This window comes from Oryza sativa, chromosome 7 (assembly GCF_034140825.1).
Source record: "Oryza sativa Japonica Group chromosome 7, ASM3414082v1".
NCBI lineage: Eukaryota > Viridiplantae > Streptophyta > Magnoliopsida > Poales > Poaceae > Oryza > Oryza sativa.
Genome location: NC_089041.1, coordinates 1960441 through 1978389, shown reverse-complemented (window position 1 = coordinate 1978389; position 17949 = coordinate 1960441). Strand labels below are relative to the sequence as shown.

Below are 17949 nucleotides of genomic sequence, written 5' to 3'. Positions count from 1 at the left end.
AAAGAAAGAAATTTTATAAAAAGAAAAGAAAAAAAACGAAAGGTAAAAAAAAAAAACTAGTTGTACCTCACCAACCAGCTAGGGCATCGCGCAGCCTATGAAGCACGCGTGGCTGCCAAGGGTGGAGGTTCGCAGCGAAGATGCTGTGGTGGTGGTGGCTTCCTCACGAGATAGGGTGTGATGGTAGCTTGACGGAGGCTGTGGAATAAACTGACTAAAATTGAGGGGGTGTTTATATCCAAATTTTTGACATGTCATATCATATATTATATGGGGTGTCGCATGGGATATTTGGGCACTAATAAACTAATTATAGAATCTGTCGATAAACCGCGAAACAAATTTATTAAGCCTAATTAATCCGTTATTAGCAAATGTTTATTGTAGCACCCCATTGTCAAATCATAGAGCAATTAAACTTAAAAGATTCGTCTCGCAAATTAGTCGCAATCAGTGCAATTAGTTGTTTTTTAGCCTATATTTAATACTTTATGCAGATGTTTATGTTTAATGTGACATAGTGAAAAATTTTGGGTGGGAGCAAGACAGAGCCTGAGTGCCAGTAAACAAAATTGACGAGCAACGTTTCTTGAGTCTATAAGAGCTCAGTTGTAGAGTACATCCCCGGTTAACATCTACTTCCAACAACCTTGTGTACCGGTTCAGAAACAGGTCACATACACATCTACTTACAACCTGTGTATCAGCTCATAAACAGATCACAATACAGGGAACGCTGATTATATTTTACGGAGATCCCTGCAGACGATAATGGATCACCAAACTAGCAAATTAATTCAATGCTCAATGAAAATTCCCATTTTCTAAAGAACTAAAATTGATTTTCATGTCAATTTTTCACTCCAGAAACCATGAGATGCGCTGTTCATTGTAAGGCACCACACAGCGCGTATATATATACAGTACACATGTATATTCCTTCCTTCCACTTCCAGAAGTTGTGCCTATCAATGGCAATAGGAAAATACCATACACACACGAAGCTCCCTTCAGAGGTTTAGAGGATTGCTTTCTGCACTGAAATCAAGGAAAGTTGTCGGTACCATATTATCACCACAAGAAAGCATACCGTATCCAAAGTTCAGACCTGATATTCATCAGAAGTTTAAGAAGTGTTGCTATTCTCAACAGAAATGGGATCTGCTCCAGAAGGAACGGCAATAGCTGACCCATCATCAGAAGTTCCCATTTGTTTGGACCATGTTGCTTAACAGCTTGACACTGAAACAGACCAAAAAAAATAAGCTACTAGGTTCTAGTAATATGACAAAAAGAAAAAGAACAATGCTATACGTACGACTGTTCCATCCGACCGGCGTACAACAGAATGGCGTGAGGCTTCATATGACGTTCTACTTCTTGTTGACGCCGTGCACTTCATAGTCGTCCAAAAATCAGACACTACAGGTCGTGTGTGTAGCATTTTTGAAAGAAAAATTGCCATACCTCACACATATAGTGCCTTGCAAGCCTGCTGGATGCATTTATTGGAGCGAAGGACATGCAATCGGCAAGATGTGTGGATGTGGAACATTTTGTCCACAGAATGTCTAGAAAGAGATCAAGAAAATCAGTCCAAAGCTCAGTTGACCCTTAACAACCATCCTTAGTCGACATTCACATGCCCTCAAAAAAATTAATTATACCAGGAAAGAGTTAAATACCTTGGCGTTGACTTGTGTCACCAATTGCTCACATTTCTCATATCAGCATCTCTTTCTTCAGAAGCCATGGTTTGAAGCTCCAACTCAAAGGCCGCATTAGCCATGCTGTCTGCTGTTGAGTTCTCTTTGGCTCATTTCATGTAGAGAAGAGAAAATAATGCTTATTGGTATAACTTAAACTCTTGGGGAAACATATCCTAATTATATCACTTAAGCTCCATTGGAAAAGACACGCCAAAAAAAAGAGTACATTGATGGTGCTCTCTTGCTTTCCAGTACAACACCATGATTATCAATAGACTCAGCCTCTCATTCACTGTTTGGTTGCTCCCTCATAAGCACGTGAGAAAGAGCCCCTCATTGTCTCATTGACTTCTCCCTCTTTACCAGAGAGAGATAGTGCCCCTCCTTCTCTTCTTGGCCGTGCCTTCACCAACTGAGATAGAGGCATTCTCTATGACAACCTCATGGTCATCAGAGATAGACCCCCTCATTTTCTTTTCTGCAACTTGAGTTTGTCAGTACTAGATCTCTTTCTCTTCCTGACTCCACAAGAACAGTTAGAAGAGTTGTTGACATCATCTGATACAGCTAGACTTTCATCACTTTGCTTTTTAGATCCACTTCTGTAAAACAAGCACAAAAGAAACTCGTGAGATATGAGAACAGGACATGTATAAGGAAAATGAAAAAAATTCATTAGAGCCAAGCAATGTAACGTTGTAATGTCAGTCATACCTAGACGATTTCCTCCTTGAACTTGTTGTGGCTGTGTTAACTAGTCTCACCATCAATAGATTCAGAAAGAGAGATTCATAGAAGCTGAAGAATTTAATGTCACTAGGCAATATATTGTCCCCACATGGTATTCTAGAACGTTTTTTGGGGCTTTCTCACTTGAACAACGTTAAATTCCTCAAGATCTATATCTGGATTCCCCAAGATCTATATCTGGATCACGAACACTAGGCCACCTGTTTAACGATAACAAACAACTACCATTATCATCCAACCCTAAACTGTGTAGTAAAATATTAAAATTACTAATTTACCTTTCATTGCATTGACTCTGTGCGACCAGGAATGAACTGAGCAAAATCTTATTCCAGCTGCCAGACCCAAACAACTTCACAGGTACCATGAGGCGTTTGTCCTCATCGAGAGACCAACTCCCCACTTTTGAACTTTCAGGATTCAAGGTTTCTCTCCACCTACCAAGTTTGATGACATGTGAAATACTAGCTAAAATTCTGTACGTTAGAACTACCTAAAGACATGTGAAATACTCCGATAGCACATATAGACAGAAGCAAAAATGTGCAAATTTGTAAATGATACTCCGTATTATTCTACTGGCCTGTCGGGTATTCCCAGTCAGGTCCCTGTCAAGGACTATTTCCCTGTCGGCTGTCCCAATATCCCTGATGGTTTTTGGCCGTCACGAAAGATACAGTTTCAGGTAGTGGATGGATAATTTAGCCAGATGCCCATCAGAGCAAACACCAAACATTGATTTTACAGGCCACGTCATTGGGACACAGAAGCATTACAATCTTTGGTTATATTTTCACATCCTTAAAGCATATAAAGTTGTCAATATCATCAACAAAAATATTTACTAGCAACTAATAAAGGATAAGGAACACTAATTAAGAAACTAATTATCAAAATAAAATATCAACCAAAAACTAATGAGAAATACCCCAACAGTGCAAACAATTAAGCAACTCAACATCACCTTCCTCATCGAGTCCAGAATCATTGCTTCTTGGTATTGTTGCTTTATTCCTTTAGGCTAGTTTGTCTTTCTCATCATCTGACCACTGTTGCTTCTGAAGTAACATGGGGAATACAAGGGTAATTGCTTCAGTACATTTTTGTACTTTGAAACATGAGGGTTATTGGCAAGGCCAAGAAATAATGCAGGGACTTCTTATTTTTATTCTGCACCAAAGGTTGCTTCTTTGTAAGTACATATGCTTCTTGACAGGGAAAATATCTAAAGCAATTAGTTAACATAACTATTAACTAAGAGGACTGTCGATCTTAAAATTGAAATTCCACAAGTTTCTAATACAACTCACTATGTAAACTGGAAAGTGTACTTCCTAAAGACCAGAGATCCACCATAACAAGTATACTGATACAAGTTTCGATTCATATAGAACTAAGTGAAACTGATGATCAAGGGAGATTAAAACAGATGAAGGGCATATATTGTCATTAAAGTGGCTTGAACAAAGATATGCTCTCTTTCAGCTCGTCGAATTTACAAGACCCTTTTTGTGGGGCCAAAACATATAACTTTGCTCCATTTTTATTAATAAATTTCTTCTCTACATTACTTCCATGTAGGCATGCCATAAAATGCTATTTCACATGAATGGGGAACCTATAACAATATCTAAAAACATTTCCATGACAACAGTGAACATATCAAACATTTCAATTATAGGGTAAATTCTAACTATGTTACAGATTTATAGGACAAAATAGTACCTGCACCACCAAGCAAACACCAAAACGAGCCTTGTTATCACATGTTGCTCTAATTCCAAGCTCACTAACTTGTTCATATAGGAGTATACAAATACCTTCGTGAAGTAGGAGAATCACTTCTGCTATGTCAATCTCGTACTTTGGTGGCTTTCAGGTTGAAGGCTTGTTTAAGTATAAAGTGATAACCAGAGGTACCTGTATTAAGCAAATCAAAATACTAAGGGCTCAATTGAGTATAATAATTCAACACTCTTTTGCTGGATCAGGAATGCGACAAATATTGTATTCGAACAAGTATAGTAGTTTGTACTTTGTACAGGTTTTATTCACGTGTTAGAACTAAGGTCTCATGATAACAGCATATGTAGGGAAGCACATTCCGTAGCATATGATATAATCGAGCATATCCGCACCGCCCATGGAATGGCCTGGACATACCTGTCTGGCTGTCTCCAAGCAGGTCTGCAACCTTGTCGTGGCTTCAACAATCTGCCATTTGGGTGATGGAAAGACGATGCTGTTCTGGGAGGATAAATGGCTGCATGGTGCAAACATCCAGGAGCTGGCTCCTGCCATGTGGGAGCATGTGCCCTGTGCCGAAGTGCACACGAAAGAGAACTGACGCAGAGGCGCTACATAATTGCCAATTGGGGCGCCTAGAGCTCCCCTGATGTATCTCAAGTATCTCAACCTTTGGGCTCGAGTGAACTCAATCGTTCTTGAGCAAGAACAGGACAACATTCTTGAGCAAGAACGGGACAACACCTTCAGCTGGAAGTGGGAGCACTCGGGGCAGTACTCACCTGAATCAGTTTATGCCACACCTGTTCCTTGGGAGGTACAATTTCCCACATGCACTGATCTGGAAGAACCATGTGCCACCCAAATGCAGGTACTTCTTATGGCTAGTTGCTCACAGGAGATGCTGCATGGCGGACAGATTAAGAAAACAGGGTCAGCCAAACCCAGCGAAATGTGTCCTCTGTGATCAGCAAGACGAGACGATCAACCACATCCTAGTCGGTTGCGCAGAATCATGCCAAATCTGGTGGCTCATCCTCAGCGTCAACAAGCAGCCATAGTGCTTCCCTTCCAACCCGCAGCCCTTTCTCTGGTGGTGGTGCGACAGCAGGAAATCCATCAACAAGGCGGACAAAGAAGGCTTCGACACGGTGGTCATCCTAGCAGCTTGGGACATCTGGAAGGAGGAAAAATAGGGTGTTCAACAATCTGTCAATAAGCTTAGGTGAAGTAGCTCATGATGCTGCGGAAGAAGCTGTGCTCTGGAGCTCAATCAGAACACCAACATAGTGTAGCTGCGCACTGGTCAAGAGGTCGCTAAATTTGTTGCGAGAGATAGCCCTATGATCCTCGTTTGTTCCTTTCTTTTCACACTTTTACAGAAGTTGAAATGATGTATAAACTATCCTAGCTAAATACAAAAGGTACGCAAATGTTATGCATATTCCAAAAATATAGTTTACTCCATGTTGTTGGTCTTTTTAAAATTTCTTACTACACTAGTCCTACACAATTCAGAAGAGTAAACCCTAGAGATGTCATGAGAACAATATCCCGATGCCTTAGCATATTATATAGAAGACGAGTTGAATAGGGTAATTTATGTTTTGATCAAAAATCAACTGCCTTGGAAGTTTATTCCAGTAATTCAGATTGCCAGGTCATATCATACCAATATTCACGGCCTAAGATATAATTTGATTAGTACACCACATGGTACCTATCTTCGAGCAAGAGCATGCCACAAACAAATGGACAGAAATTAACTCACTGGAGTGTTAGTGCGAGAAGAGGCGCTGTATCACGCGGAGCGTCATGAGGTTTGCATCCTCGTCGCGCTGTATCACGCGGAGCGTCACGAGGTTTACATCCTCATCCCCCAAGTCGAAGGGCTATTGCTTGATGGTGCTCTGTATTGCTTGTACAATGCAGTTATCAGTAGCGACTGAACCCCTCATTCGTTGTTTGGTTGCTCCCTTCTGAACACCAGAGATAGATCCCCTCATTCTCTTGTTGACTTCTCCCTCATTACCAGAGAGAGAGAGCCCCTCATTCTCTTGGCCGTGCCTTCCCCCTCATTCTCTTGTTGACTTCTCCCTCATTACCAGAGAGAGAGAGCCCCTCATTCTCTTCTTGGCCGTGCCTTCTACACCAACAGAGGGAGAGCCAGTCTTCTGTTTCATGGCTACCTCATTATAGACACTGATAGAACAACCCATTGTCTCCACGATGGCCTTATTATTACCAGTGGTAGACACCCCCCATATTTAAAGATGCACTTCATAATGTAGTGGCAAGAGGTGTGTGGTTTCAACCCCGAGGTCCTGTGTTCAATCCCCAACACACTCACAATTTCTTCTTAACAAAATGTTTGGAGGGACGTCTCTCCCCTCCCAATATCGTTTTTGACCCCCCGCCCCCTCATTTTTCTTTTGCACAACGAACAGATTGCTTTCTCTTCCTGGCTCCACTAGAACAATCAGAAAAGTTGTTGATGTCATAAGATGAAGCTAGATCTACTTCTGTAAAACAAGTTCTGTAAAACAACAAAAGAAACTAGTGAGATTTGGAAACATAACATGCACATTCATTAGAGCCAAACTTTGTAAAGTTTTAATGTTATGAATCATACCTAGATGATTTTATCCTTGAATTTGCTGTAGTTGTGTTTAGAGAAGCCTCGGCATCTTCAGAAAGTATATTCTATCTCGTCAAAAAAAAAGTATATTCTAGAATGTTTTCGGGGCTTCCTGACTTGAGCACTGATAAATTGAGATTGATGAAAAACAGAACATAAATTATCGTTTTTTTTGTGCTACACACTCAACTATTAGATAGATTTGAAAAATGAAACTAAATAAAAGCTGTGCCTCACAGCGTTCTCATCACTTCCATCAACTTCGGAGTGAATAAGTGACATTAAGTAACTGGATATAGGATTTAGGCCTTTAGGGTTCAGCAGGTCGCTCTGTTTCTCTATCAAAAAGTTGGATTGAAAAATGGCTTTCTTTATTTGTTGAGCCGCCTTAACTGAAGGCAATTTATCTTGACACAGCTTTCTCCATCTTCTGAAGTTTCCAATAGCATAATGTTAGCAAGGAAGTTTTTCTTCATGATGAAACTTAACATTGATGCAACATATCATAATAAATTGAGTAGTTTAAAAACAGCTTTACCTCAAGCACATATTGTGAGTACAATGAGGAATCTTCATGCCAGCAATCTTGGACCAACAAGGCCCAAACTCATCGACTGACGCCAATACTTTGGAGTCTTCTTCAGGTCGCCACTCCCAAAGATCTATATCAGATCAAGAACATTCAGATACTTGTTTAATGACCACAAATAACTATCATTACCATCCAACCCAAACTGTGGAGAGAAATGTTAAAACTACCAAGTTACCTTCATTGCATTGACTCCGTGCGTGACCAGGAATGAACTGAGCAATTTTATTCAGCTTCCAGACCCAAACAACTTAACCATGAGGCGTTTATCATCATCGAGAGACCATCTACCCACTCTTGAGCTATCAGGGTTTAAAGTTTTCCTCCACCTATAGAGTTTCAATGTAAAGACATGTGAATACTAGCTAAAAATCAGTGCATTGTAATGGATTACAAATAAACATATAATAAGTTCTAAACCTGCATATAAAAATAGTTTTATTACAACCTACCTGCACAAATGATGTAACTTCATTCAGAAAATATGGTGACCAAATCAAGAGTTAGTGGTGGGATGGCAAATTCAACACAACCACCACCATTAGGTTTCCAGCGGATGCAAAAAAAAACTCCATATTCATGATTGCTATAACCCATGCATGAGAGAGCACATTAAAAATTTTAAAAAAAATGTAAGACATGACCACAGAAAGTAACCAATAACAGAGAACAAAACGATACATGAATTAAGTCAACGGCAAGAGAAGGGTAAAGGCACAAAAATACTTTTCACCTATTAGAGCACTGATTGCCAGTGCAACCATCCATACTAGCTGATACAAGTTACCAGTTGATACCAAAGGTGTTGACAGCAGCTTTAAGTTGAAGATCTTCTTCTTTAGCGCAGTCCTTACTCAATATACAATGATTAAAACTTTGCTGATAACGAGCGAGGCACTGGAAAGGTGTCCTGTGAGTACCCAATGCAACTGCAATGTTAATCCAGTTAAACATTCCTTGTTGTTGGACGGTTGGTAAAAGTCGTCTTCTCCTCCCGAGCAGTCCACATATTATGATTAATGAATGGATCGACACACTTTAGCCACCTAGACAAGGAAAGCCGAACTCTTTAAGAATCATAAATTATCCACATAGGTATAGCACACATTGCAGAAAATAAAGAAATAACAATGCCACTTAAAAGAAACAAATGATGCACGCGTCTTCTTATCTCTACTCTGCATGTTAAGCATGGCATAAAATGATATTTCACATAAACTAGAGGACGCGGCGCGCCAATAGCGCACCGCCTGTGCAAACCAGCAAGAATCCAGACGGGGAGTTATTTAATTGAGCTCTGTTTGTGCTTAGCAAAAATTATTGTTAATTAACAATTACTGTAGAAGTCAGTATAATACCTAGAGTGTTTAAGAATAGAAACATAAACAGTAATTTTGCTTGCCAGGGCACGCCAACGCTGTCTCCAGTTTCTTACTTGTTGCAAAGCACAATGGACAGTGCATTTTAAGTTAAATTGAAAATTTTCAATAACAAAAATAATGTCAACAAAAAAGATAGTAGCATGGCATACCGCACACCTCTAATTCTTTAATCTGTCACACCATACAATTGCCAGTGTATTTTCAAGTTAAATTGGAATTTTTCAACAATAAAAAATGATGTCAACAAAGATGTATTACATTGCGTTCTCTGCGGCGAGATCCAATTAACCAAATAATGCGATCCAGAATGGAGAGCTTGTCTACAAATTGCTGATAATACCTCCCAGTAGATGGATGGTATAACCCTGCAACAAGTTGTAAGGCAATATCACCAACTAGCGTTTCATAAAAAAGAAGTCATCAAGTGGAGCATCCCTTTCTTCAATATTGAAATTGTGTACATTGCTCAAATGTGTTTATCTGCTGTAGATTTCTAGTCATGTACATCTTCAACATTCTAGTCATTCACAAAAGAGAACATATGAGGGCTAAGTTTATGTGCTTCCCAAACAAGTGAACTCTAAACATCTCTTCCCAGTTTATCTTGGTAGAAAGACCCATAAAGCATCTCGTTGTTCACAATGTTTAAAGAAAAAAAAGAGTCCATTTTACTCTCACAAACTATTTCAGCAGAGCAAACTCTCTAAAGAATTTTTTGGCTACATTTTACATCACAAATTATGGTTAAAGTAAAATGGCATTTTTTTATGATTAAACTAACCTATACAGCTTTACCTAACCCTGTCCTCCAGTATATTAAGATGACAGTTGACATAACCTGGGCCTACTCCATGTTCAACCTTTCTTTACAACAAACACCAAATCAATCAGTCTATGATCTAAACCAAAGAAACTCCAGACATTTTAAAAAAATGACATCACGGTGTATTTGGTATTTATACTGACTTGTATTTGGTATTAGCATGGCAACACAAGCTTGCCATTCACAGCACACATTAACCCTTTTATGCGTGACATGGGGAGTTGGAGAACCATTAGTATGAGATCTTAAGACATGTAAAAGCTACCGCTAGACATCTATATGACAGGGAACAAATAGGTCGCAGGTTTGGTGGTATGAAGAAACCAAATGCCAATTAATTATATCCATATGTGTAGAACTTATTTGTCCAACCATACTTATGAAAAGAACCATAAAGTGATGACTGCATACTGAATATATAATTAATTAATTACACTTAGACATAAACAGTTGAGTTTTAAGGACATAACCACATAATATTGTTAGCTTTTCTAAAGCAAAGAAATTCATATTCAGGAGAGTTTATGCATGTTGATAATAACAAATCAAATAAAGACACCGTCAAGTCAAAAGACATATGTGGGGATAATCAACATAACTTATGTAACTGCTAGGTCATGAAAAACATTCAAGGCCATCTGTCCCAGTACCAATATGTTGTGTATAGAAAATGTTGAGGTTTGAGTAGATCTGGATGAAAAAATTCAGGGGAAAAAAGTTGATGTCTTTCTTGTTAAAATAAGAAGAAATATCCAAAGTCTCTATGTTTCCAAATAGCAGGTAAAGTTGCAGCATGATGTTTTATCCATATTCTGAAACAAAAGTCAAGATTCTATAAGGTCGTCACGATTAATTATCAAGAATTATCAATTGAGCAATATTAGCCAGACTACTAACCTTGATGCGATGCATACTTTCAGTGCAAGGAAGCAATTCAAATATTAACAATGGATGGTATTTTAGATTCTAAAGATCTATATTCTCTTTATAACTGTTTGCCATGCTCCCACATTAATGCCTTTTTGTTTAACCAAGCAATGGCTGAATTAGGCAAATTAGAAGTAGTTGTCTTATTTCACCATGAAACGACAATATAAAGAAAAGATCCCTTTTCTGCTGCTAAAGATTTGCCCAAGGGGAAAAGGTAATATAAATGTATAAGAAACACTCTAAATGTAAAGAATGACATGTAAGTTAACAATTGGAGAGAAGTAGGCAATACCTGAAAAATGATGAGGAATAGTTCATACCATCACAGTCCTCACTTGCCCCCAACTCCATTTTCTCTCGTCCACCAGCCACTACTCCGTTAGGCATTGCCATAGAGGCAGCAAACAGGAGGGAGACAAGGGGGAGGAGGCACCCAATGGAAGAGGAGGTATGGAGCTTGTTCTCTAGCTGCAACTTGGTCACTCCACAGAATCACTGGAACATGGAATAGTCTGGTGTTCAGCAGGTGCACATGCGATCCAACAATAGAAATACTATTGGGAATAAGAGTAATAGGATTCTTGTACCAAAATTCCATATTTGTTTGTAACTCCAAAAATGTACATACACCAAATGCAAATAATAATAATAATAAATAAAATAAAATAAATCCAAATAAACTGCTATAATTTAGGTGACATGTCCATATGGCCAATTATACCGCAAATCTTGGTGGCCTAGTGCCCAACTAAACTCTACTTCCCTTTTGTCACAAACTAAAATGTCTTGCCTGTAGGTTTGCATCCATCATTATATTCAAAGGCCTTAGAAAATGGGAAACAGAAAATAACTCATCTCTTCTATGACTAAGGGCTGGGACATTCATTACATTCCTCATTAAAGCTCTAAAAAGAATTCTGTTGTCAAATCAATTAAACTGATTTTGGAATGCATGTGTATTCTAATTATTACTATGATCCTAAATTAACATGAACCCCCATGAGATGAAACATGCATGGAAATATAAAAGCCAGTTACTATCTGTCCTAAATAAATACATCCGCTGCAACCACGAGAGTTTGCAATGAATAAACAGATAACAAGGCAGAACAAGGTCAAGAAACTTTACATTTTTGGAATCCGCAGTCCTAGCTCATTTCCTCTTCTGCCTCCTCTTACCATTAGCCTCAGTCCTTGCTACCTTGTTCTAACCTATAACAAACAGCAGATAGCAAACAAAAAAAAACAACAATTGGTGTCAAGTGGCAACGACTGATCCACAGGGTATTCAATAGCTTGATCAAATGGTATAGCTGCCATATTATATGCGCCAAAGAGTATGAAGTATAATGAGCTATATATACACAGTCCATTCAGTACACACTCCATCCAATTTAATTGGCATTGGAAAAATATTAAGAAAAATGGAATGATAAATAATGTGATAACCTTATAATATTTATCAGCAGCAACTCTATTGTGATTCAAATAACAGGAAAATACAATCTTGATATTATCTCCAAAACAACTCATGTTATTCAGGAAGAGAGCACCAACATACTAACTAATGAACTATTAACTACAAAATCTTTTTTTCTTGTTTTTTCAGCAGAAAAGGCAGCATGTCAAAGCCTCACTGAAAAGGTCACACATCCTTCAAAATTGTTTAAATAACATGTTATTAGCCCAACTTGTTCTTTTATAACCCTGTAAAATAGTACCATTAGTAAAAACTGAAATCATGCAAAGAGGGCATGGCGAAATCATGGGGATGTGACTCACAAACAGCGCTATCTTAGGCCAAATGATAGGGACATGAGATGCACGCCATTGGTGCCCGATTGCGTGCATTATGTGATGCAGAGGCCGTGATTTTTATTCCATTATCTAGAAAAATAATTGCTGACGGTGCTGAGCGATCATGAAAAATGATGTAAAGCCTGTAGTTTTTATTCCATTATCTAGAGAGAGAAAAAAATGCTATTGTTGCCAAGTGATCACGAAACAAAGCTAAGGAGTTGGAATCAATGGATGCGCTAAGAATAGCCAAGATTGAGGTGTGGTGATCCATACCTGAAGCTGGTGACCAAGTGGTGAAAAAAGATGGAAGCTTCCAGCCTGGCCAGATCCAGGCCTGGGCACAGCCTCTGCCCACCACCAAATGGAGTGAAGCTGCCATTGCTCATGTCCTTCTCCTGTTGAGATTGATTGATTTCTTGACCAATTAGCACATTATTAGACTTCCCAAATCAAATAATAATGATAGGATGCCTCAACAGTAGTACAGCACCATCATTTGCCTAGATTAATTATTTGCATATCATTGTCAGAGCTTACAGAAAGTATACAATAACGGAAAAAAAGGTGTGTATTCATTTCGTTGACAGCTTAAGCTTATGTTGTCTGAATTTACCAGATCAAAGAACTACCAAATCCATTTATTTTGGGGGATTCAACTGACTTCTGCCTAGGTGTATATATCACTAATGCAACTTTGAGGGAATCTCTGTTATTTTCTGCAATACAAGTGTTAGTACATGGCAATGTCAAATCCATCATGAGATTATTGATATAGAAGTAAACCCACATGTTAGGAGTCCCACCGAAACCCCACTCATCAAATCCTTATCATGCTGGAGTTGCCTAAAGGGCTAGCAATTCGACGAACATCTCTACCAAATGTGGGGCTCTTTCTTACCTTCGACCTTCATGGGTTGAACTTGTAGGGCTCATCGTAGAGCATATCATCGAGGTGGACCGATCACACCACCCCTTGGGAATGAGGTACCCATTCACCTCGACGCCGCGCACCGCCTTGTGCATGATCCCACCGATGATGTTGCCCAACCACAGCGTCTCTGTTATCACCTACACTCCAATGTTCCAAATCAAACGGGGTCATGAAAAAGAATCACATGGATCATAAGGATAAGTGCTATTTTTGCCAGTAGATTTAGAGCTATAGAAATTTTATGTTATAGTGTTAATGAACTATACTTACATGTGTGAATGACAATGACATGTCTGTCCATTGCAAGGTCTCACCCATGCTGGTTTTTCGCCTCTTTGAGCTGCATGTTCTCCTCCTGTTAGCATAAGAATATGATTGGTGTTATTATTCATCATTGTTACAACAAGTAATTACTGAGTGGATTTTATCTTGAGCCGCAATATGCATGCATGTTCTCTAAAAGTGGCAGACATGCAGAGGTTTCAATGAGTTTGTTGTTCACATGGCATCAAAACAGAAACACGGTCGACGCATGAGTAATTTCTTAGCACTGTAGTGATGTAAATGGAATCTAGTATATGACACAATGCTACTGGTGTAACAGGACATGCTAGCTAGGAAATATTACTGCTGCCTTCTAATCTCCACCGAATAAATAGACAAATTATGTAACCTTGCTTTTTCCCCAGTTGATAAAAAACCCTCTATACTTCAACCAAAATAACTATTCCTTACACACGTGTAGAAAAAAAACTAAGTAGATGATACATCATGATAGTAAGCCTTTTCTTTTGTGAGAAGGCGACTCTGTTCCAATGATATGTATGGACCTGACATTGACAATGATGCAACGCATGTCATCTTGCAAAGATTGGTCCAAACACAAGTAGTAGTATCTTTTTTCAGATGGCACATAGATAACAAACAATAATGATAGCTCTAAGATGCCAACAAGAAAGGTATGGACCAAGGTTGGCACAACCCTTTATGTGCTGCTGATCCCTTCTGCCCACCTACGTATCTCTCCCTTATTCGTATGCTTTTTTATGATATAGTTTTTGTTTGGGGACACAGATCCTCTGCCATTGTGTGTAGTAGACAGTGGTAGTAGTATTATCATGCACAACACATGGCTCTGACAGAATGAATAGTTGGTCATGTTCCTGTCAGACAAAAAAAGAAAGAAAATCAACCTCTTTTCAGTTCTGGACCCATTTTGCTGCCTGCCCATGCCCAACAACAGAGGATCCTTAATTGCTTCCTAGGATTTGTTTTTTTTTTCTGTTCAGGATTCATCTAATTATGCAGCTATTGATCCAGTTAGTAACAGCTTATTGTGTTGTCATCAAGCTGAAAAATTTTCATGTAAGAGGTTTCAGGTTACAGGCTTACTTCCAGTTGGTGAAGGGCGAGAAGGCACTCGCTGAGGAACTTGACGGTGAGCGTGATGAGAACCGGGACGGAGTCCCCGGCGGGTATCATGAGGTCGATCATGGTGTCGGAGATGAGCTCGTCGGTGAGCTCATCGCTGGTGTCTCTGAAGAGAACGTCGATGGCGTCCCGTGGTGGCCCTCCTTGCCCTCTTGTCCCAGATGATCCTCTGTATCAGCCTCACCATCTTCTTCTTGGCCTGACCACCACCACCACACACACACATCCCAGGTTCAGATTTCAAAGGTTAACATGTTCTCCAGTCCAGTGTCAATAAGGTTACTGCTGTAAGCAAACATGTATTTTTCCACAAACTGTGCTTGAAACAATAATACAAGCATTTATGTTTTTTCAAATAAAGTCCTGAAAGTAAAATGAGCAATGCAAAAAAGAAATCCAGATGTTTTATATATTAAAATGTTCTTTTTGCTACAACATGACAAGCCTTACATCAAGAAAGTTACCGCAAAGAAGGTAAATATGCCCCAAAAAATTATATTTCCACTATGGTCAAATTTCAATTAAATAATGTCAAAGGTTAATCAGTGAAACCTACAAAATCATAAAGATTCAACTTGTGAAGGTGCAATTGCCCTTTTGCCAACAGGATGCCTTTGTCTACTTTGTATTAAAATACAACCATTGTTTAATAAATTTAAAAAAATGTGCCACTGAAAGTATAACAATTCCCATATGTTGATAAACAAAATTGAAGCAGGGACTGCCAATATAATAAATTCATTCAATTAATGGCCCAAAAATGGCAGCAAGCCAGCAACGCATGCATCATAAACTCACCGCAAGTTATCTTGCTCCCATTGTTAGTATACTCTGTAACCAATTCACCCTACAATGAAGAAGAGCGGCTCATCAAATTAACATGCATAGTTCCTAGGTGTAATTACTGACATAGTAAAATATTCATGTGTCTGTGGTGTGGATAATTCTGTTTAGAAGTTCAGGCCCATGAATTAACAACAGATTTCAAGCACACTCATGTTATCAGTGCACAAGCACATCTTTGCTCAAAAAGGAAAGCCGATGTGCCAACCTTTATGTACGCTTATTACATATATCAGATATATATAAAAACGAATACCAACAAACACACAAAGGGACAGTTATTTATGACTCAGTTAATCTTTTTTTTCTGGTTGATGCAATAAAGAAATAGCTTCCAAAAATGGGTTGTACTCTGTAAGCTACCCAATTGATGCAGTAAAGGATGAAAAGATGCAACAGAACAATATCAGGCTATCAGAATGCCAAGAAGATTCCAATACCCAAAATAATAATTCAAACCATATAGTTAACATGTAGTTGAAGAGACAAAATGGATGTAAGCCTCTAGAGAATACCAATAATGAGAAGCCACTGAAAGCCTCACAAAAAATTGAGGATGGCACACTCCCAGTAAAAGAACACATTCAGACTAAAGCAGTTAATGGGGTTAATACGCAATACCATGTACAGGACACAGGACCAAAATTTGAACAGCTAGACACAGAAAAAAGTTCTAACCCCCTCTGAAGGAGAGATGGCTCCCAAGTCAGTTGATGGATTTCCTTCCCTGGGATCCCAGCTTTACGTCTAAAAGTTTACACTCCCTCCAATTAGCAAAGAGATAAGTTTCAAAATGAATGTTGCCAAACTCTTTAGACTTAGCCACTATTATATGATTGACCACATGAAATAACCACATTGTACTGCAGTTTACAGCAGATAAGTGAATAACCTGACAGGTATTATCATCCATAGGCGTGCAGTCTACAGCCAAAAGAGTGTCAACATCATCAGCAGTAACCACGTAGTCATACATCGTAGCACCTGAATTGCAAAATATAGAGAGCTAATCAATACAATCAAATTATTTCTAAGCAGCAACAAATAGAATGAGCAATAATCTCTATTTACTTTCAATTGACTGCCTGGTGCCATTCTCAAGATATCTAACCCATTAAAACAACAGCATTTCATAATGAGAGGTTTTATTTGCAGAAGTTAACAATTAATAGAGAAGATAAGTAATTGCAATCTGGAATCAGAACTCAGAACACAACAAACCTGGAAATTACAAAGGGTAGTACCATTGGTAGGGTAACCACATGCTGTTAATGTAAATCATGATCTAGGCTCCCCAACAATTTGAAACCCCTCAATACCAGGCAAAGGATCATCTAGATAATAAATACAAAAAATTCAATCAATATGATGTGGAATATTTTCTAGTTGCTTGATTTGCTCTTTATTTACCATCAGTTGAATACTCTTGATTATCCTGCCTATAGAACTGTGAGTCGTGTAATCTTACTTCTCTAGGACCATTATTTTCTTCAAAATAATTAGAGGGGTAGCAGCTACTATTTCCCTGAAAGGAAGGGTAGTTAAACATCAGATGAAGGATCTTTTCAATCAGATGACAGATTAATTGGACAGCTAATAACTGTAATTCGTACAAGTATCTCTTAAACAAAACTTTGGCATACTGATGATAATTGGATCCATGGTACATCTGTCCAGTATTTCGGTCATTTGGATCTTGAGCATACTGATGAAAATTGTTCCTAGTTGCATCCTGCAGATATGATCAGGTCATGCATGGTGCTACATCATTACACAAGCTAGCTAGAGGGCCATGTATTCTATACCGTATTGGGAAGGTCCATGCCTCAACAGAGTTGCTTGTTGATGATTGGGATTATTATATATGTGTGCAGGTTGAGTTATCTCACCTAGACTGTCCTGAATCAGTAAAATAAATAGAGTGTCTAAAACAAATCTTTTGAAATATCAATTCATTAGCGACAGTATCTTACAATATAACAGGTAAATGGCTGGTGTAACATGCAACTAAAAGCAACAACTACATGCAAATATGCAGAGGGCATGATCAACTCTATATGATATTCAAGCTATTCAATTGACATTTGACCTTCCATAAGCAAATATTCAAAACTGTCATAATTGTGCTGTGAGCTTGTGCCCTTCTGCACCAAGTCTAAATGGCATTGCTTTGATGTAACTCTAAAGCATGTGAAATTGTGTATGAATCTATCACTCTTGGGGCATGCATATTCATCACTCATTTTTAAGAACAATGAACAATTATTATTGTTCAATCACCCCATCTAAAACTGATTATATGACCAAACCAGCCAATTTTACAACAACAAGGGACTGTTCCTTGTATGTGGCCTAGCTGCCTACTATAGCTGTTTAA

The 17949-nt window shown here is 38.6% G+C and overlaps 1 pseudogene across 1 annotated transcript; it reads right to left on the bottom strand.

The window, feature by feature from the left end:
- Positions 1-563: 563 nt before the first annotated feature.
- LOC9271814 (cytochrome P450 90D2-like) lies at positions 564-17395 on the bottom strand (annotated as a pseudogene). Its single transcript, XR_003243432.2, has 27 exons — positions 17378-17395; positions 17216-17304; positions 16644-16678; positions 16465-16556; positions 14691-14928; positions 13569-13653; positions 13266-13435; positions 12641-12762; positions 11697-11779; positions 10860-11062; positions 9073-9179; positions 7885-8478; positions 7611-7761; positions 7382-7505; positions 7081-7273; positions 6838-6967; positions 5977-6741; positions 4623-5382; positions 4185-4379; positions 3424-3629; positions 2738-2896; positions 2424-2659; positions 1686-2311; positions 1468-1571; positions 1319-1396; positions 1109-1242; positions 564-1038 (listed from the first exon to the last, which is right to left on the bottom strand). The product of XR_003243432.2 is annotated as a cytochrome P450 90D2-like (transcript).
- Between the last annotated feature and the right edge of the window lie 554 nt (positions 17396-17949).